General features: G+C 33.8%; 1 long non-coding RNA gene across 1 annotated transcript in view; it reads right to left on the bottom strand.

The window, feature by feature from the left end:
• LOC138698811 (uncharacterized) overlaps positions 1-24,031 on the bottom strand; it is a 358,988-nt gene that overhangs the window by 159,597 nt on the left and 175,360 nt on the right. The gene's annotated exons all lie outside the window — the stretch shown is intronic.

Below are 24,031 nucleotides of genomic sequence, written 5' to 3'. Positions count from 1 at the left end.
TCAACGATGGATAGGCCGCATGGGAAATGCAGACTTGGCACTTCAGTTCTGGCCACCGAGGTCCCCCGACCTGACAGTCTGTGATTTTTTCTTGTGGGGGTACGTAAAAGATTCAGTTTACGTACCACCTCTTCCCATGAATTTCAATGAGCTAAGAAACCGTCTCACAGCTGCGGTGAACTCAGTGACGCAAGACATTCTGCAACGAGTGTGGGACGAATTCAGCTACCGTCTAGATGTTGTCCGTGCAGCCGGAGGCGGGCATGTGGAACATCTTTAAACTTCCATGTATGTACAATCAAATGTAATTTACAGAATTAGAAAACAACACATAGTTCAGGAAATATAGCAAATTAAAAGTGTTTCCATCTTTTTCAATCGCCCTTTACATTTATTTTTATTGAATGTGTCCTGAAATTACTAATTGTAAATACATACACATTTTTGTAGTGTACCCCTGAATTCTAGACTCTTTAAGTTTCAATCTAACAGTAAGAATAGTGATCACAAGACCACCGAGGACGACGACAGAACTCAATTTTGTCCTAGTTAAAATATTATTACTAACTGTGCAAAAAGCAGGGAGAAATTGTACTCACGTAATTGTCTTGTAATTATTTATACATACTTTACAACGGTGTTTGAAATCCATATTAGGAGTAGGAGATCAATAAATACAGACATTTTGTTTTCTGTCTGAGGCGGTATCTGTATTCCCCTCAGCTGCCAGTCCTGATAAAAACTTGTATTTTATGCAATGCTTCAACCAGAATCGCGCGTAAATGCACTACAGTAATTTATACAGCTGCTGAGACAGGTATTCCTTATTGATTGCACACCAGCTTTAAGATTCGTAGCATAATGCAATCTCAATCAAGTTTCCTATGATAGCGCCCGTAACTTTGCTCTCATTTTTTTCTGATTTTATTTATTTATTTTTTATTTTTTAAACAATAAAACTAATATAATAGTATACAATACTAATAGTGATGCATATGTACATTCCAAGTTATACAATAAGCTAATATATCATTATATAGTACTGAAAATAATTTCGGATGTACACTTCAACCTAAGCAAATTAGTGATTTTACCATTATACAATACTGAGCCAAACCACATATACATTTCAATCTGAACAGATAAGCTGATATAATCAGTATGCAGTACTGAGAGCAAATGCGCATATACACTTTCAGGCTAAAGAATTTGACTGATATTATCAATATGCAGTACTGAAACCAATCACATATAGATTTCAAACTGGACAAATAAACTGTTGTAGTCAGTATGCAGTACTGACACAATTTCACATGTACACTTCAATCTAGTCAATAAATGATAGAAAAATAGATGCCGTAGTGACAACAAATTCCATGCATACTTTTTCCCCCGTATAACTTATACTTTAAATAACCTTGTAAATACGTATTAAACATTATAAAATAAAATAAGAATCTGACTTGCACTATTTAAGTAAGTCTTCACTCTATAATAATTAAACAGTACATGTTCATTCATTCAATAACAAAATCATTCACTCAGGGAGAAACCACCCACTCTATACTCAGAGGAAATGTTATTTTATGAAGACAAATTAAAATAAAGACATGTATTTAAATTATGCTTACATTTCCCTATTGATAGTATTTGTACTATCAAATTTAATTAATCTAAGTGCCCGAGATAATTCCCAAACAAAAGGTCCCATTTTCGATGGAGAATTCTGTTCCTTCTAGCCTGGTTAATATAAGCTACATATTATGTTTTAAAGGTATTCTCTTGGTTCTGAATAAGGAAAGTTACTGTATGACCTATCAACCACAGTGCAGCATTTTGTCTTTGCTGTGGCTTAAGATTGAAGTCTGGTAATTGAAACATTGTGGGGTGAAGAGTGTCGTTGCCAAATATATTATTGTCCTTCACATATTTCCCAAATTGTTGTCGTATGGAGAGATTCCTTGTACAAGTATTAAGACGATGATGCAAGGAGTCTTTTTGTTGACAATACTGATACACATCGTTGTTTACTCTGTTTATTTTAAATAAACGTTCTTTCATTTAACCAGTAAAGATTACTGTAAAGTGAAAACATTGCATATCTCTGTCAGTGTAGGACTGAACACTATATTTCGTCGGCTTACAAGCAAAACACATTTAAGTAAAAAATATGTCCACCACTGTGGTCTCGTGGTAGCGTCTTCGCTCCCGTTATGCTCATTTTTATGTATATTATGTGAAGCATGCAAACAATTATAATTTATTGCTAAAAGAAAACTAACCTTTCATAAACAAGTATTGGTATTGTTAATGTTTTATAAAGTTTTAATTTAGTTCCTTCTTTCTGTTTTTCTTCCTAGACAGCGGTGACCAAAACTGGAACGGCAGTGATTACACGCGAGAGACAGTCTAAGAAGTAAGGAGACTGGGGAGAAGTACTTGGCATGAAAACTACAACCAGTGGTGGTTTTCTTCATCAACCCCACGAATAAAAATCGCAAGTTTTGCTGTATCGGTAATGTCACTACTGCCATCAAGAATCATTTATTAAAAATAAATATAAATGTTCTTGCTTTCTACAAATATTCCTCATGAATACAATCAGAAATTTCCTAAATTGTCTTTTGGATATTTAGTCGAGAAATGCGCAGTTTTTCAAAATTAATTAACAACTTTCATGGAACAAATTATTTCAGCCACCTAGATCATTACGCTTTTATAAAACTCTTCTTCGTTGGAAGGCTTAAGAGAACGAGCTATTTTCTTCGCCACTAGATAGCTGGCTTCCTTACATTTATTTGTCATCTTTCTCTTCATGACGATGATTGAAGGCTGATTTCAGTTCTTGGAGTTTGATAGCTCACTTCATTACTACACTAGCACGTAATATTTAATCAGTTTCTCTATATTATAATTATTATTATTATTATTATTATTATTAGTATTATCATCATCATCATTACTGCTGCTACTGATAAATCTATCAGTATTCTTATTAGTATTAGTCATGAAAACATTAAAAAAGAAATTAAAATGGAGATATAGCGTAGTAATTATTTTATCATTCAAAGGAAGATATAGGCCTATATATTGACGCACGCTATATAAGAATTATGGTAACACTTGCTGATAAATAAATAATAATAATAATAATAATAATAATAATAATAATAATAATAATAATAATAATAATTATTATTATTATTATTATTATTATTATTATACCTGTTATGCCTGTGTATTCAGCTTAATGCCCTGTAATGTCGCTTCTATATACTACTACTTATTGAACCGTTGAGCAATGCAACATATTACATTTTCTCCGACAGAACAGCGAATAAATGCCTCTTCCCATTCTGTACGAAAACTTCTGTTCCTGCTCGTAGAGACAGAGGGTTTGTAGAGCGACATGATACCGACACTTCTTACCTTCAGTACGTGAGCGAGACAAAGAGCAATATACAGGAAACTTCCCTTACCAGTATGAATGTCTTCGATTACACGATGTAATCACGATACCCAGTTTGGTCACCTCTGTCCTAGAGTCCTTTTGATGGTCCCGTTTATAGCCTGGAATTATGACAGTTTGACATTCAAATCTTTATCTTTTCCGTAGCTTATGTCGCATCCTAGACACTGAAAATGCGATATTTGTTCTATTGGGGCCTTTCTTATTAGTTATTTTTGACATCACTGGACATTTTCCTCTAAAAGCCATCACTTCTGTTTTCTGGAGCGATATTTCGATGGCTGGGGACCAGACTGTTCTAAGTCCACCTTTTTATAAGAAAGAAATCTCTGTTTCCTTGTCTTCCAGTTCTTGTCTGCATATATGAATCGAACAAAATTGTAAATATTCCTCTCCATAAGGTTGCTATGAAGCTATTCCAAATTGTTTCATGAAGCTTTGAATGTCAGGAGCTTAAAATAGCTCTCCTGAAAACAAAATAGTAAAATGGACTTGGAACAGTCTGGTTCTGGGACATTATATTTTTCAGAGACAGCCTGGAATTTGTATATCAATTTCTGAAGGTCGTTTTCATTCTTTGCTAACATGACGATGTTATCGGGAAATAGTATATTGTTCAATCTGTAGTTTCGACTAATTAGTATTCTTTCGCCTTTAAAAGATTTTTCCAAACTGTTGTGATTTGGTCAATATATAAGTTTAAAAGGACGAGTTAAAGAGTACACATCTGTCAAACCCCTTGATGTATACAATGTCTACCAAAAAGTAATTGGGCACTGTTTTTGTCCCTTTAGATCCTCGTGGTACCACCTCTTGTTGCTATAACAGCAGCCACCCTATCAGGCATGCTCTCCACTAGTTTGTGTAGGATATCCACTGGAATGCGTCGCTTTTCCTCTTGCAACATGGCACTCAATTGGACAATGGAAGTTGGCCGCATCTCCCGAGACCTCAATCGCCGGTCCAATTGTCCCAAAGGTGCTCAATGGGATTGAGATCAGGACTCTGTGCAGACCAGTCCAACCGGTGAACATTATTGTCTGCATACCACTGTATAGTACCCGCCGAAACATGGGGCCAACTTCCAATGTCCAACTGAGTGCCATGTTGCAAGAGGAATGGCGACGCATTCCAGTGGATATCCTACACAAACTAGCGGAGAGCATGCCTGACAGGGTGGCTGCTGTTATAGCAATAAGAGGTGGTACTACGAAGTTCTAGAGGGGCAAAAACAGTGCCGAATTACCCTTTTGGTAGATAGTGTATAATAGTACATTATGCAACGAGCCTATAATGGTAGTAATTAAGACGCAAGTATGTTTGTTTATGAAACGAGCGCAAGCGAGTTTCATAATTTCATACGAGCGTCTTAATTACCATTATAGGCAAGTTTCATACAACTTTTTATGCTCGACTATATTTCTAACTTGAAATTATTCAAAAGTAGAGAATAAGATGAACATTAGTCTTGATATAACCTGGAAATTGATTTAGAATTGAAAAACGAGATGACAAATTGAATTTATTTTAATATTATTTACAATTAACGCTAATTATTATAGTAACAGAACATAACCTTCTGCGACAGTATTGGATTTCCAGCCTCCGTGACTTTTCGCTAATTGTCTTTTGATTGCATATCCGAGAATAATCGATACTTGCGGTTTTATAATGGTACAAAGGTGATTTCTCATTGGCTGAACACCTGAACTTTAATGAGGTGCATTAAAGGGCTACTACCAGGTGTATAATTACTACATTTCGGCATGGTCGAGCATAAAAATATGCAATCGAAAGAGAAAGAGAATTAGCGAAAAGTCACGGAGGCTGGAAATCCAATACTGTCGCAGAAAGTTATGTTCTGTTACTATAATAATTAGAATTAATTGCAAATAATATTCAAATAAATTCAATTTGTCATCTCGTTTTTCAATTCTAAATCAATTTTCAGGTTTTACCAGAGTAATGTTCATCTTATTCTGTGCCAAAGTCAATGAAATTCGGCCCCGGAAAAAATCAATATTTTCGCGTCTGCGCACATCTCACAATTCAGGTCAGTTTGCACGTAACCATAATTTTGAATACTATGAAGTTAGAAATATGGTCGAGCATAAAAAGTCGTATGAAACTTGCCTATAATGGTAATTAAGACGCTCGTATGAAAATTATGAAACTCGCTTGCGCTCGTTTCATAAGCAATCATACTTGCGTCTTAATTACTACCATTATAGGCTCGTTGCATAATGTACTATTATGTTCTTTCTGTGAAATTTTAAGATATCAAATTCACGAAAGATGTATTAAATTGTCCTGCTTTGCAAACACAATACCAGTCAGCATTATGTAATTTTATTGCTCATTTTCTCAAAAGTATATTTTTCAAAACTGTTTAATATCTTCCACAATTTCTGATATTTGACTTTGGTCTAGATCTACGTCATTTTACATCATTAACTCCATCTGTTACAGAGCAATCAAAGCAGGTGATCCAAAAAGCTCATTCTCTCCTTGTTATGAAAAGGAATACGAAACACAGAACAAAGTAGATGATTTCAGCACATTTCTGAATTCATTCAATACGTTTCAAACAAAAGGAAAGTAGGAAATAGTAAATACATACGTGTTCTTTCTCGTTTAAGAGTAAGTGAGGCATTCAACAGGCAAATAAACAATGCGAACGGATGTAAAGACGAAATGGAAACACAAATATCCTCAACTGTTTTCTTTTCTAACAGAGCATTTTAATTGCCAATTATTGTAACAAGGTAAATAGCCTGTTGTTTTCTTAATATTGTTGTGTTTGCTTTGTGAAAATAACCAAGTATTCTTATAAATTGTTTACAAACTCCAAAAGTCATATTATTATTTTCTCAAAGATAAAATACATCAATTTAGCTTAATATTGCTTGGATTGTATTAAAATGGATTCACAATAAACAAAAGTAATACGATAGTAATGATCTTTAGAAGAGGGGGAAGAACAGCAGCGAAAGACAGGATAACAATAGATGGAGAAGAGCTCGAGAAGGCGAACTCCTTCAACTATCTGGGCATCACACTGCAGACGACAGGGCTTTCTTTCAAATTAAATATTAGAGAACGAGTAGCTGCCGCTATAAGAAGTAGCTACGAAATTACAGCCCCCATTGTACGGGCTATTCCATATTTATTTATTCACTAGCCGTACCCGTGCGCTCCGCTGCACCCGTTAGAAATAAATATAAAGTAATTACATAATTAAAATAGGACATTTGATCCAGGGAACATTCATGTTTGATAGAAGGATAAATCGTTTATTATGTTACTTAATTTAAATTGTATTTGCATAATTAAAATGCGATCACTTTGATCCAGAGACCACTCTTTTGGTCATAAAAAGTATTTTAGGAAATACAGGAAACGAATGCCTATCAAGTTTTCTGTGCACAAGATGCTATTTTAATCTTACCTGTCCTCGATTCACTCACAAGTTACTGTAATAACATTATAGCATTATGTCCAGCTAGAGAAACTACACTTCCCAATGGTAAATTAATAATTAATTATACAAATCGGTTAATTTAGCTTCCGATATTACTTCATACAAACACAGAAACATTCTCTGCAGGCTATCTTTCATAGCTTTCGATTGTTGCTGTCCAAGGCCCCTTATAGACGAAGTCATTTGTTTTTTAATTCATGACATGGCCTTAGATGGCAGTTATTTCAATTTTAAAACTCATTTATCTCATTAAATATCAGTCCCATCAAAATTTTTCAAGGAACAAAACTTATCGGAAATTATTTTTAAAGAAACTTTTGTTATGTAATATTTTTCACAAAAATCAATAATAAGCGAGATATTTCGATTTATTTCATTCAGGCCCCCTTATAACCCCCCTTTTAAATAATGTATTTTGAAGGCCATATAGCCTAAAATCTAAGTTACAACGAACGTAATTTATATTGCAATTTTCATCGAAATCCGTTCAGCCATTATGGCGTGAAAAGGTAACAAACATACAGACAGACAGACAGACAAACAAACAAAAATTTCAAGAAAGCGATTTTCGGTTTCAGGGTGGTTAATTATATATGTTTGGGCCAATTATTTTTGGAAAATCGAAAATTACCAGAAAAATTTCGGCTACAGATTTATTATTAGTATAGATTTATTTATTTATTTTATTATTTTGCTAGTAATTACAACATAACATATAATATATACAGAAAAAAACTTTAGCTCGCCTCTGAAAGACGAGAACTAGTGCTCAGAGGCGGATTTCTGAATTGAAATTAATAAGTATACAATACAATTTGTCTTATGTCTACTATGCAATTATAGTATATAAATTTAAATTTACAAATTTTCAATTTTTATAAAATCCATACATAACTTTTTTAATTTAATGCTAGAACTATTATAATTGACAAGATTAGGATATTTAAATATAAATTTGTTATATATTTTGAGCCTAAATTACTACTATGAATAAATACTGTAACAGTGTTGCATTTTGGTTCAAACAATCTTAAAGAATTCATACCTTTTGTTTCATAACTATGAGAATACAATCCAAAATTATTTCGATTTTTATGTATGAATTTTATTAATACAATATAATAAATTTGTCTTACGTTAAGTACATTAAAGTCTAAAAACAAATTTTGAGATGGAAAATCAATAGGTTTATGAAGACATATTTTAATTATTTTCTTCTGTAATAAATAAAGTGGATTAAAATTGGATTTAAATGAGCTACCCCAGCCTATAATTCCATACATAATTACCGATTGAAATAAAGTTAAATATATTGTGCGAAATAAACTTATTGACAAGTAATTCCTCAATAAAACAAAATAATATACTATGTATGAAATCGATCAGTAAATAACTTCGCATTTTTTTTATACTCTAATTTTTTCCCTACTTATACAAGGTGCTGAGGGGAGTGCATTTTCAAAAATATACTATCGAAAGTCAAACGGTTTTCGTATTATTGAACGAAAAACAAGCCTCTTTCAGCGCTCAGAACTCTGGAACCATTTACTGCAGAACATTGGACGAGAGCTTATTTTGAAGCTGACATTTGGTAGGTTATGTTAAGAAGTAATCCTTATTTCTATTGTACATAGAGAGACAGATAATCTGATTTTACTTACTTTTAGGCTTTTTGCTAATCTGTAAAAATGTAAAAAAATATTGAGAAAAAACCTTGCATTATTAAGAGGGATTCGGCATTGTTTGCTTAGTGGCTCGGCAATAAGTTTCGAGGATATTAAATAGATTATTTTCACACGCCTAGACTTGAACGGCGCAGTACCGCATGCATCGTAATTTTTGGGGTCAGTCATTTAAGGGGATATGTATAACTTTTAAAACTTCCACAATTTCGGCCAAAATTTGTTAAATTTAAACTATATAAACAGATCTATAATAATATGTGTACAAAATTTGGTGCAATTAGGTCTAATAGTTTTGGAATTATATTTTTAAGTATATTTTATATTGACGTTACTAAAAAAGGTCCTTACATCAAAATTTTCAAAATGTTTAGTTTATATTTGCTCAAAATCCCGAAAACAGTTATTGGAATAGAAGTGAATTAGCATTTTGAACTTAGTAATAGTATAAGTTAAAGTGCAATCAAAGATAAAATATTATTTCTAAATTAAAGAAACAGGTAGTCTAATTAAATTAAATATCCAGAAACAAGCAACAAATAAAACATCAACAATACATTTAAAATAAAGAAATAAAAGGAATCTAGATACAATCTACTGACCCAAATGTAAATTAATTTACCTTCGATGTCAATTCCGAAATGAATTTATTTCTCTCTTCTCCTGAATAATGGCTATATTTTTTTCATGTTGCGTCTCATAATGCCGTTTTATGTTGCTTTTTTTTTTTTTAAAGTGTTATTTTTTTTACACAACAAACACTGGACTTCATCACCATGTTCGAAGCATAAATATTGTATCTTCCACTCTTCGTTGAAAGCTTTAAGCGCTTCCTTTACAGGTAAAAGAGCTCCGCGCGCGCGCAGCGGGCATAAAAAAGCCTTCGCTCGCAATTATTAGTCACCATCGCAAGACTGGGGTAAAGGTTGGTAATATCGTGATACTAGTAATATTGTGATAGTTCTTTTTGAGAATTTATTACAATTTTACTGAGTGAAAGGAAGATCGTTTCTTTGTGTCAACGTATTAAGGAAATGTTCGTAGACAAATTTCTGCAAAAAACCGGTCCTTCTCTCGCTCAGTAAAATTGTAATAAATTCTCAAAAAGAACTATCACAATACTACTCGTATAACAGTGTTACCAACCTTTACCCTATATAAAAATGCTTTCCTTTCACAGTGAGAACACAAATAATAGCGTTGAATATTTCACTCATGCATAAATACACGAAAGGAATATAATAATCGCATCTAGGACTTTTTATAGACTCCAGTTTAACATGGGAAAAACATATCGAATATATATATATATATATATATATATATATATATATATATATATATGCACAAAATTATCAAGAGTTATATATTTATTAAAGAAATTAATGACTTGTGTTTCTCAAAATTATTTAAGATGTGCCTACTTTTCGTTCTTTCAGTCGATAATTAGGTATGCCTTAACTTTCTGGGGAAATGGTAGCAAAATTGGGAGCGTCTTGATTTTGCAAAAGAAAGCCATTAGAATTCTATGTCAATCAAACTATCTTGAACATTGTCGACCTCTTTTCAAACAATCACAGATATTAACTGTCATAAATTTATATATATATATATATATATATATATATATATATATATATATATATATATATACGACCTAGTCCTTTACACCCGACAAAATATAGACAATTACTCATTAATAGCCAATATACATGATCATGAAATTAGAAACAGTGAACAAATTAATATTCCATACTGTAAATTACATAAAACTAGTAGGCCCTACAAATTTTTCTGTCATGGGGATGAAATTATATAATAAGGTTCCCAGTCAATATTATAAGTTACCAACCAATAGTTTCAAAGCTAGATTTTATAATTGGCTTCTAATTAATCCTTTCTACTCTGTAGATGAGTTTCTTAACATAAATTCACACGAAATTGCTTTTTAATAAATAAAGTTATTTAGGTTAGTTACAATTATTATTCTGTTGCTGAGTTTTTCAACATAAATTTGTATGAAATTGTATTTTAATAAATAAGTTTAATTGCAATTTAGTTAGTTTTCTTCAATTTAAAAGTTTCAAATTATTTCATGTTTTCATTGTATTACTTAAATTTTACTGTTTCTATTATTAGTGTTTTTAAAACGTATTTATATGTTTTTTCAACGTATTCTGACGAAGCCTAAAATTATATGTCTAATGGCCAAATAAATTGAATTGAATTGAATATCACTTCAATATTATTGGTTTGATATTGTTGCTTTTCTTTGTCTCCGATGATTCACAATTGTTTCCACAAATCAATGAGGAACGCTATTATCAATTGACTCAGCATCAAATCTATTTTATTATCGTAATTCATTCATTCATAATTTTCTGCCCAAGGGCAGGTCCTTCACTGCAATCGCAATATTGTCCAGACTACCCTATTTTCTGCCTTCATCTTAGTCTCCGCATATGATCCGTTTATCTTAATATTGTCTGTCATCTGACATCTTTTTTTGCCCCTAACTTTTCTACCGTTCACTATTACTTCCAGTGCATATTTTATTAGGCAGTTTCTTCTTACCCAGTGAATCAACCAATTTCTTTTTCTCTTCCCGATCAGTTTCAGTAATCCATATCTGCCTAGTGCTGCGTTTTCGCAACAGTCTACATTAACTACTTTTCTGCAAAAATGCCAAGGAATGAATTACAAAATTAACTTTTATTTCATTGCTGTGTATACTAGGAGAATCAAAGGGGCCTGCAGCACAATAATTAACTTCCATTTCAGTTTCATGTGGCGGTGCAAAAATTATGAAAATATTCAACAAAAAAAAAAATCTTGGGCATAAATGGGTCTTTCCTCAACCACTCTTTTAACACAGCTTAATTTCTTATTTTGTACGTATATTTCACACGCTCCATTCTTCTCCATATTCACATTTCAAATGTTCCAAGTCGTTTCTCTTCACCTCTTCGTAATGTCCATTGTGTTCAGGATAATATTTAAAATTTCTATTATTCGTTTTTATGTCATTCATGAATTGTTATCAATAAATTCCCTAGGTATTTGTAAATAAATATTCTCATTTTTTTCATGTTGAATCTTTCGTACACTACTTTTAACACCTGAATATAAATAATTGATTAAATGGCGATCTTACTCGTGTTAATTATGTAAGAATGTGCGGCTTAAAGCTGTTTCGGTGCTACTTGACACCATCCTCAAAGCCTGTGACAGAAGGCTCTGAGGATGGTGTCAAGTAGCACCGAAACAGCTGTAAGCCGCACATTCTTACATAATTAACACGAGTAAGATCGCCATTTAACCAATTATTTATACTCATTGTTTTATTTACGAATTTGAATGAAATAAGACGCGATGTAAGTAAAAGGTATGCATTAATATCTTTGTATTATTAATTATTTACTTTAATTACTTTCCCGAAATAGTCTTATTAAATATTGTGCGAGGTTTTCATTTCCTTCCGATAAATTCACGAGCTCTTCGTGATATTACCTATTAATATCTTCCGCCAATTAACGAAGCTTTTGTATTCATTAAACTACTATTACTAAGGTTGGATAAAAAGTCATGGCAACAAATCGATATTTCTGACATGGCTTTATTCACAGGGGTACAACATTTACGTACCTTCTATATAGTCGCCCCCCTTATTTATTACCTTTTGCCAAATGTTTGGAAGGCACCATCAGCGCGTCCATCTTTATTGATGTTCCGTATTGACCGCCCTAAAGCACGGATAAGTTCATCTCCGGTATTGTACCGGGTCCCTCGCAGTGGTTCTTTCACTTTGGTGAAAAGATCGTAATCGCATGGATCATATCGGGTGAGTACGGTGGATGTTCCAGTAGTCCGCGATTTCCGTCTACCTTGGAGGTACAGCGTGGTGCAGTATTACCCCTTCAATGTCATACGTCACAATGAACTTATCACTTTCACATCCCTACCTTCCCGGAACGCTTTAACCCATCGTGCCACCGTGCGATATGGCAACGCTGCATCGGCATATGCTTCATGCAGTCCCCGAAAACATTCTTGTGCACTACGACCTCGTGTCACTTCAATTTTGATCCAGGAACGTTGCTCTAGTTTTGTAAACATGGTCTTAGGGCGCTCGCACTATCCCTATGAAAGTCAACGTTCTACACACTGCAGCAGATTGACAGAGTACTGTCGCCGCTGGCTGCACTAACTCATCTAACAGTCCTTGTTCATGTCCATACAGCTGGCAACTCTCGAACGCACCATCGTCACGTGACAGCAGTGTTGCCATTACTTTTTATCCGACCTATGTACACATGTTTCAAGCCTTAATCTAAGTCGTAGTTGATATTTAGTCAACTGTCCGAAGACAGGTCTGAACCTCACAAGTGATATCAAGAAGGCACCACTTATGAGGCGACTAGGCCATGAGATAATGGGGTAGGGTTGCCAGTTCCTTTCCCCCTCTATTGCATACATCGCCGACTAGCTACATATTACACTAGTCAGACTTCAGGTGCACACTATTATTCTTTCTCTGACACATATCGTCAAGTGAGATGTACAGCCTGATAATAAATGTACAGTAGTGACAAAAAAACCAGACCGACCATTGTACCTGATTTCAGAGTCACAGATTCAAATTTTGCTAGTCACAAAACACATCCATCTTGTATAATTAATTGTTAAAATGAAATTTATTGCATTTGTTCGATTCTTACCGTCTTTAGTTTCCTTCAGTGCCTCAAACTTATAGACGAAAAAGCTTTGAGAGTTTTATTTTCATCTAGCATCAATATTATACCTCTATTCGGCAAAGATAACTGCGTATTTTTACATTAAATAGCAGTACATACCTCTGGCTTCACTATCCATATTGAAAGTACCACAGTTTAACACAATACACAGCACAGGATTCCTTTGTACCAGCTACAAGGGTCGGTACGGTTTTTTTTTTTTTTTGCTACTACTGTACATATCAGCCAGAACCTCACTCAGAGGAATATTGATAGTGAAGCAAAATTATTTACCAGCCAAATATTAAAAGACATTTCTTTTAAATACGTGTTTGTAATAAAATGTATAATCAACAGTAGTCTCACTAGACGTTTTGATTTATCTAGAGAAAATCAAAAGTCGAGTGGGATTTAATTGACTATTACACGATTAGAAGAAAGTATATAAAAATTAGAAGTAACGAAGTACTCCAATACAATAAAATATTAATTGACTTACGAAAATACAACTGTCTTCAAATGTATTATTGTACCATCTCAACATTACAAATATTACGCTAGATGCATGCTAGATGGCAATAGTGTCTTTATACAGACACTGTAATGATTACTAGCAATGCCTTCTCGTCGAGAAGTTCTCGATCTATAGTACACGATGGCAATGTTACTAGTCAAGAAGGCTTTGTTGATTCAGTTTCATTTTTATTAAAACCACTACAGTTGCATTCCACTTCAATTATCCGAATCCCAGTAATCAACGTCACTTGACAGATGATTTTCAATAAATCTTAATATTAAACAACCTCTGATACGTGACTATCCATAATATCATATAGCAGAAGCTATAACATAACCTAACTAATATACGCAAGTGTTAGAAAAGTTTTAATTAACGACGATGACATAAAAAATAAACATGAATAATTTTAAAAGGAATAATTATTGAATGTATAATTTTCAAATTTGAATGTGGTTGGTGGTTCAATTGATGTTATATTGGACGTGTGCGTAATAGAAGTGGAACTCGTTGATTTAGGCCTACATGGTGTATTCAACTTATTCAGGATTTCCGAATGAATAATTTTAAAAGGAATAATTATTGAATGTACAATTTTCAAATTTTAATGTGGTTGGTGGTTCAATTGATGTTATATTGGACGTGTGCGTAATAGAAGTGGAACTCGTTGATTTAGGCCTACATGGTGTATTCAACTTATTCAGGATTTCCGAATGGTGCTCTTCATTTATTTGTAAATCGGATTTCAGAAGATGCATAGGTATGATCAGTGATTTTTATTAATTCTTGTTCTTGAATGCCAATGCGAGTCATATTTGAAACTGCTGTGCATCGACTGGAGTGGTTTGTAATTTTATATATATATATATATATATATATATATATATATAATTTTTGACGTCCAGACCAGGGCAGTTTCAAATGTTGGCAAACAAAGAAACAAATGCTAGGGACGCGATAAAATTAAACAATTGCTAGGGACGCGATAAAATTAAACAAATGCTAGGGACGCGATAAAATTGTACGATAAGCAGCCATGATTGGTTGAAATACGTCCTTTCGTACCGTTTTATTGGTCAAAAGTAGTATGACGTAGTAAGAGTGTAATAGTCAATGAAAACATGCCCTACTATGATAATATGTAGAGAGTGATTCATTTGCCTTGATAGCCTAATTATACCTGTGTAGTATTCCTCTGCATATGTAAACACAAGAGCGCCTCCTAAGTCAGGACTCTTGATTATATTGGCACAACATCGTTGTTGACATAAAGCGTATATACTTGGGTAGAGAAGGCTGACATGCATTTTGCATACTACAGAGCCCGGTCATGTAGACTGGTGACGTTTCTCGAAGAGGGTCGCTTAGTGAGGAATTGATGAATTATGAGAAATTACTCATAAGGAAAGAAGCTTACTTTGTCCCTCATTAGTATTCATGAAATTATCATTCCGGACAGGGATCGCATCCTGCTGGTGTTCTGGCGCTGTCTGTCTTATCTGGTGACCGTTAGGAACCTTCCATACGTAGAGAAATTCAACCTTCACTTCTCTCCCGAAATGTACGCAAAATGGCTAATTGAAAAATGTCTTCAATGCGAATGGACTTTTGTCTGCCCCCTATCCGGCCGTGTGTATTCTCACACAGACACATCTAAAAGTTAACACTTGTTCGATCCACTTTCAATTTAGACTCTCAATATATACATATACATGAAAGGTTATCGTGTGTTGTTGAAGTTAGTTAATCCTATTCTGACGACGGAATTGGTAGAGCCTAACTTACAAAAGTACTGTAATTTACAGTTACATTAAAGTGAGCGTTCAAACGTTAAAATGAAATTCACAAAGGCATGTTAACTTCTTTGTCACAATCAACCCTGGACTGCTGATTATTCAAATCTCATCACTGACAGCCTTTGCTTCGGTGTTCCAGACACAAATACAGAGTCCAATGTTGATTGGAAGAGTTAACGGAATACTTTACTGAAACGGATAAAAAAACTGCATTAATCCAGAGAGAACGTTCACGCAACACAGGAATATTTTTACACTATCTTTAAGACCATTATGTTGAATTCAGATAAGTCAATGTATAATATCAAATTATTCAATGAGTATATTTCCGTCAGATGACTTATCAATATTAAAACAATAACAAATAATTACATCATATAAAATTTGCTAATGTTATATATAATTTACGCTATGTTGCAAAGGTTTTTGCCAATCAATTGGTATCTTCAGGCATTAATAATAGTACATTATGCAACGAGCCTATAATGATAGTAATTAAGACGCGAGTATGTTTGTTTATGAAACGAGCGCAAGCGAATTTCATAATTTTCATACGAGCGTCTTGATTACCACTATAGGCAAGTTTCATGCGACTTTTTATGCTCCACCATATTTCTAACTTGAAATTATTCAAAAGTATTCATTTTATTCGTATCTGACTCAAGGGCGGAAGTGACCTTGTGCATAGCTCGTATATTGTGAGATGTGCGCAGACGCGAAAGTATTGATTTTTTCCGAGGAACAATAATGGCATTGACCTTGAAATAATCTAGAGAATAACATGAACTAATTTTGATATAACCTGGAAATTGATTTAGAATTGAAAAACGAGATGACAATTTTAATTTATTTGAATATTATGTACAATTAACGCTAATTATTATAGTAACAGAACATAACCTTCTGCGACAGTATTGGATTTCCAACCTCCGTGACGTTTCCCTCGTTGTCTTTCGATTGCATATCCGAGAATAATCGAAAACCTGAACTTTAATGAATAGGTGTACTTTAATGACATGCAATAAAGGACTGCTACCAGGTGTATAATTACTACATTTCGGCATGGTCGAGCATAAAATATCTTAATGTACATTACAGAAATGTTCAGAATTAAATATTTCTTATTAAACTGTTAATTAAAATGTCTACTTCTAATATTGCGTGGTAATAATTTTTTACAAAAAAAAAAAAGGCGCCCTAAATAAGGGTTCGAACAGATCCGTCTACTAACCAATTCATAAATAATAATCATTAAAACCAATTGTGTGACAATTAAAACGACTATTATTATACATAGTGAAGAATAATTTCTCTTATTACACTCATATATCAAATTATTTCGTTTAAATTTTTATAAATAATTAAAATTCAATGTATATAATAGTTAGAATTATATTGTGAGGGTATTAAATGTTTCATATGTTGGTCGTAACTAAATAATACCACCACATTCTTTTCTTACCACCACCATATACAATAACAGTTTTTTTAAATTATTATAACACGCGATATTATAAATAGACATTTTAATTAACAATTCAATAAGAAATAGTAGTTGGAACTGTAATTCTCAACACATTTTTGATATCAAGTCTACAAAATCTGTTTACACTTGTAACTCAATTACTAAATGAAATACTCATCCCTTAATGGATGACTTTAATCGTGTATAACATAATAATTACCACAACAACTGTTAATTTATAAATATTTTATCATGTTTATCTAACTTATATGTTTTAATTCTGAACAGTCTGTAATGTATATTCAGATATTTTATTAATGCCTGAAGATGCCAATTGATTAGCTAAAACGTTTGCAACAAAGCATAAATTATAGTCCCGTCGCTCTAATTTCCAGCTGCCAATCACGTTACAGGTCGGCTACATTTAAACGTGTGCGTCTTGTGATTCGCTGACGAAGAAGTTATGCATTTCCTAAGGCTCGATAAATACTTAATATAATCGCCCTCCATTTTGGCTCTTTCGTTTGCGTTCGCAGAAAGCACAAGGGGACTTTATTTGCCGCTCAATTATTTGCTGAATTACAGTGCGTTTGATTTATTATCATAGGAGCTACGACATGATAATGTTTAACGGTGTGGCAAATAGATCCCTCGTCTGGTAGCTCGGCAACGAAAGAGCAAAAATGGCGCACCTAGACTTTATAGAGCCTTGACTTCCTAAGACATAAGCAAAGAGGAGGAGTGACGCGGGAATAACAGCGTCGCGACTCGTATATACCATTAGCAAGTTTTATAGGATATAATTATTTGTTATTGTTTTAATAATGATAAGTGATTTGGCGGAAATACACTCATTAAATAATTTTATATTTTTGCACTGGTTCATTTATATTCCTTTCCTTTCATTTTCCTCCTGGAATATTATGCAATCTTCTATGATGGTAAATTATTTTTACGAGTCATTCAAACAGAATTATGTTTTAATTTCTGAATTAACTGTACAATCTCACAGCTAATTCAATAAATGAATCGCCTCAGTTTTCCACGCCGGACACCCAGGTTAAAAATTTTTGGCGATCAAAGACGATAACCAGAAGTTTTTAACGTTAAATAACGTTATTATTCGAGGGTCATCAGAATGAAACGGCCATATTTTCACACAACAATGACGCAACTTCCTGTCTTTGGAGCTAATAAATTACGGTGCCGTCAACCGGGTTACTTTACACAATTTTTTTGCTTATTTATTTATTTATTGTCCACCGCTATGGAGTAACGGTTAGTCTGCCTGACCGTGAAACGAACTGATCCGGGTTCAAATCCTGGTTGGGACAAGTTACATAGTTGAAAATTTTCCGGGGTTTTTCCTCAATTCATTAAGAGTAAATGCCACATAAAGTTCAGCGTTGGACCCCGGATCGCTGGCATTATCACCTTCGTCTAACCACAGGAGTTGATATAGCGTTGTAAAGTAACCAATTAAAAACATATTTATTTATTCATATTATATGTTTCTTTGTATCTTTACTCATTTCTCTATTTCTTTCTGCCTTTCTTTCTTTTTATTTATTTATTTATTTATCTATTCATCCATTTATTTATTTATACATTCATTTATTCATTTATTTGCTTAAATATTTATTTATTTTATTTATTTGTTTCTTTTTATCTTTATTTCTTTACTCATATCTCTATTCCTTTCTTCCTTTGTTTCTTCCATCCTTTTTTCTTTTTGCTTGTTTTACCTATTCACTTATTCATGTATTTATTTGTTCATTTATTTTATCTGATAGAACTAAGGCCTTCAAGCAGCTTGTCGTCCATTCAACCAGTACTAACTAGCACAAACAATATAAAATTAAAATCGATACAATAATAGTACATTATGCAACGAGCCTATAATGAAGGTAATTAAGAAGTAAGTATGGATATTTATAAAACGAGCGCAAGCGAGTTTCATAATTTTCATACGAGCTTCTTAATTACCATTATAGGCGAGTTTCATACGACTTTTTATGCTCGACAATATTTCTAACTTGATATTATTAATTTTATTGTATCTGACCTTGAGCAATGTCCCGTATGTTGTGAGATGTGCGCAGACGCGAAAGTATTGATTTTTTTCCGAGGAACAGATGTACACATTGACCTTGCTAGGCCATAAGAACCTACAAAGATAACATTGAAATTAAATTAGACATTGAAAAACGAGATGACAAATTGAATTTATTTGAATATTATTTACAATTAACGCTAATTATTATAGTAACAGAACATAACCTTCTGCGACAGTATTGGATTTCCAGCCTCCGTGACTTTTCGCTAATTCTCTTTCGACTGCATATCCGAGAATAATCGATACTTGCGGTTTTATAACGGTAGAAAGCTGACCTGTCATTGGCTGAACAGTTGTAACCTGAGTCGTCATCGGCTGAAAGACCTGACCTTTAATGAGTAGGTGTACTTTAATGACATGCATTAAAGGTCTGCTACCAGGTGTATAATTACTACATTTCGGCATGGTCCAGCATAAAAGTATTTTATAAGACAATAATGATATCAAAAGATTCAAGTAAAGCTTTTAGCCTAAAAAATATAAGCTACACTGAGAAGTAAATGATATTATTTAGTAATGAGCTATAGTGAACCTAGTAATTACACACAAATAGTAAAATTAAAAGAGAAAGGAGATTAAAGTATGGGTAGACAAATCATATTTTACTCTTAATTAATGATAGTGAGATGTTTGAGTGTTTCATAGCTGAATTTGCAATTCCTTATTAAATTTTGAGAGTTTCCAACAATCTCTGACAGAGAAAGGAAGGGAATATTTAGGGCACACAAAGGGCCAGTGGGAACCTAAGTGCAACGATCCATCTTGGGTCCGACTCTCGAAAAGGAAAGTCAATCCTACTTACGTTAAAAAAAAATGCTTGTTGTCAATACGATGGTAACGTGCCGACCATGTACCGCAGGGATCCGAAATTGTTTTTCTATTCAACTCATAAATTAATACTTCGAGACCTTATTGTACAGGAGGAACACTCGCTAAGCAATAAAAAGAGTTAATGACTAAAAATGTATTGTATTCTATCAGCCGATCATGCCTTTGACCTTACAAGCCTTGAGAGCAGTGTTGCCAACACATAAATTGTATCCCCGTCAGTGTAACACCTGAAAATCCGTCAGAATCCGTCGAAATAAAAAAAAGATCCACTGAATATATCTATATACAAATAAAAACCAAATTTTAACACAACTTATTTACCAATTTTGATTAAAATAATAAACTTTGACTTGATTACGAGGAAATCTCAATATGATAGCCTACGGCACAGCCAGAGTTCAAAGAAAAAGTAAAATTTCCCAAAAAATTAAACAATTAAAATGACAGCAGCTAAAAAGTCAAAAGACGATGTAAATCGTAAATTCCGCCAGAAAATCTGTCACCCATCAAAGCCATTCTTTTCCCGTCCGCTAAGTTAAAATTCCGTCAGATTTGACGGAATTTCCGTCCAGTTGGCAACACTGCTTGAGAGGAAAATATTGCACTCACTGTTGACGAACTGCATGCTTCTCATTCGCGCTACCCGAGACCTCTGTTAGCAGAAGCTATAACTTCCACATCTCTCTACGTACATCTCGATCGGTAAATCAGTGAGCTACGTCATCCAACTTCATGTTTATTTTCGGACGAGTTTCTTTTTCTGTTTATGAAGACATGCAAGAAAATCGACCACGAAAAAACGAAAACATAATGCAAGAAATAAAAAAAGTATTTCTTCAATGTAGAAATGATACTATACAGAAAGAAATTAAAAAAATCACACACTATAAAAATTACGTCAAACCAGTAGCACGTGAATGACCTTCAAACCAACCCCGTGCTCCTTAGCATTAAGTGGGTCAAAAGCAGTCCAAACATATTTGTTATTTCAGTTAGCGTTAGGGGTGCACAACATTTTTATTTCAGAGAATTGTGATGAAATGATAGCCACTGGTACAGGGACATCATTTTATTTTTACTAACATTTTTAATATTAACGTGGCTATACCTTTAGAGAACCGGAAACACCGTTCGCTACCTCCTTCCACGACTGTAGTTCGATGATACCGGCGTAAAACACAAACAAATCACTTTACTAGGTATAGGAGGGAAGAAAAGTACTCCATCCATTTACGTAAACTAGGAAATATCGCGATTTTGAGTTTGATAATTTTCATTAGGTTTTTGTTTAATCAAAATGCAGTACTGTATTAACAATAAGTGTTTTTACTCACGAACTGAGTTATCCATGCGAACGTATTCATTATGCAGTGTATATTATACTGTCTACAGCACATTAGCGTACAATTTAGAGAATGAAGTTCAATTGAAAAATAATCATAATATGGATATTTAAACACATTTTTGAAAATGGTGGCAGTTCATTTCGATACAGGGTTCAGTTCTTTTGTGCACATTATCGCACTATAGACTATTGCATCTAATTCCAATTACCAGTTTCGTCCTTCGTACTAGTAACTCATGTTGAAATAATTCTGTACCTACTCTACGTACTGTAAATTCAATCTTCACTTCTGCCCGACCCGCACAGATAAAATTACTCAGACATGCTATGTACTGTCCGTCCAAATGGTTATGCCGCAGGATCGTAGAAAGAGGGGAAATCACGTGACAGTTAATTACTTAACGAGGCCCTTTTATTTAAGTTATTTTAAACAGTTGTCGACCTGGTTGGCGAGTTGGTATAGCGCTGGCCTTCTATGCTCAAGGTTGCGGGTTCGATCCCGGGCCAGGTCGATGGCATTTAAGTGTGCTTAAATGCGACAGGCTCTTGTCAGTAGATTTACTGGCATGTAAAAGAACTCCTGCGGGACAAAATTCCGGCACATCCGGCGACGCTGATATAACCTCTGCAGTTGCGAGCGTCGTTAAATAAAACATAACATTAACATTTAAACAGTTGTATAATATTACGTAAACGTCCAATTCCTAACAGAAATTAATGTTTTCAGAAAAGAGCTAAGACAGCCCTGCTTTTACAGAGAGGCGTGCAGAAGCATGTGGGGGAAATCGGGATGCGACGTAGGCAAACGGACAGTTCCTGTGGGAAAATATGATTCAATATTGAAAGTTCTTTCGTCACTGGAAAACGCGAACTTATTTCTGGAACGTACTATACTCAATAACTCAGTGCTGTTTACTATATGCGGCCTTGATTCTGTCTGGAGAACAGTTGAAACTTCATTAGTAGAAGGGGTGGGAGTGAAGTACATTCAAAAACTCAGGTACAATAAAAATTGAAGTAAAAATAAAATGATGTCCCTGTATATAATAAAGAGCTCTATTCTAATTAATTGATACGACTGAAAATACGCTATATAGCAACTTATAAATAAAAATGTCGTCATCATCATCATCATATTTTCGAATTTAGACCTTCATTGATCTGTTTCGTCCTCCAGTTGAAGTCGTCTGCTAATTTTTTCAGTGATCTACTTAATCTTTTTTTCTTTAGGATAGTACTGAAGCATTATCTTGTGGGTACCGGTAACTTATAGCAAACGATGGACATGCTATTTCCAAATTATTCTTTCTGTAATTGAATAGCCGCCCAGAACAAAGTTGTAACCCTCATTTCTCATAAGTTGACGTTTTCGTAAATAATGGTTGTTAATGATGAGCTATGTGTAATGCTTGTACTCATTTCAAAATCAGCCAGGGGCGGCTCTACAATAAGAACTGCAGAGCTGCAGAACCGCCATTTATATGGATCTGAAAAAATTAAAAGTATAAAACGTGCTTTTATGAAATCTAGTTCATTGTTTCATTTATTTTTCCAATTCATTCTCCTTCGATTCGAGATTTTACTGTCTGTAGGAGCCTTGAACTGTAGTGTATTTTGTGCGAGATCGTGCGTATTTGCTTGTTTTCCGCACAGAACCAATACGCGGTAAGTGTGAAATACCACATTCAGTATTCCCAACGTAACACACATAACAATTTCCCTCTTCTTACCGCTTAAGCGTGACATTCATTTTACTGCTTTAGGATTTTAACATATTATTTTTAGAGACGTTTAACATAGTAATAATTATAAATTGGAAACTTACCACTGCAATTTCACCTAAATTGCAATGTTAATTATTGTTTTTAAATATTTGCAAAAATTAAGTAAAGTCTACTACTCCACGAAACTTATTGCATTCCTGACACAAGTAACATTAAGGAAGCCGTGAAAAAATCAACGAGATTCCAGATGCCGATGTTATTACTGCAATATGTTATATAAATAATATTGTTAAAATATTAAAATTAAAAATAAATCATTACATAACCTTACCGTTTGTTTTAAGTTCGCATTTATAGACTGGGGGGAAAAAAAAGGACAGACGTATATCACGGCCTGCTGGAGTTTAGTAAACACAGAAAACATTTTGTAGCAACAAGGTTGAAGAAATATATATCTTGGTGTTCCGAAGTTGTCGTCATTAAACAGAAACCAAGATGGAGATTTCATTGCAACTAATCAGAAATTCGTCTTTCAGGTATGTAATAAACGATCTTCGCACAAAATAATGTACGATACACGAGCGGTATGTTTGTTTTCATGTTCTCGGAAATTAAAAAAACTCAACTACGTTTCGCTTTTTCAATCTTTTCCTCGACCATGAAAATGTCAACATACCGCTCTTGTTAACTTATATTACTATTTCGGATCTGTGATCGGCAGTTCCTGAAGCTCAACGTAGGATAGTCGGCAGCAGAAAACTGGTTTTCTTCACCGTCCAATAAAACTGCATTAGAGCTGCAACCGAAGCAGCTCTCTCCGAATATACAAAAGAACCGTCAACACCCTCATATCTTTATGACCTGCGTTAGAA

The sequence above is a fragment of the Periplaneta americana genome, chromosome 4 (genome assembly GCF_040183065.1).
Source record: "Periplaneta americana isolate PAMFEO1 chromosome 4, P.americana_PAMFEO1_priV1, whole genome shotgun sequence".
Classification (NCBI taxonomy): Eukaryota; Metazoa; Arthropoda; class Insecta; order Blattodea; family Blattidae; genus Periplaneta; species Periplaneta americana.
Note: the sequence above shows the minus strand (reverse complement) of the source record. Positions and strands in the feature narration are given on the sequence as shown.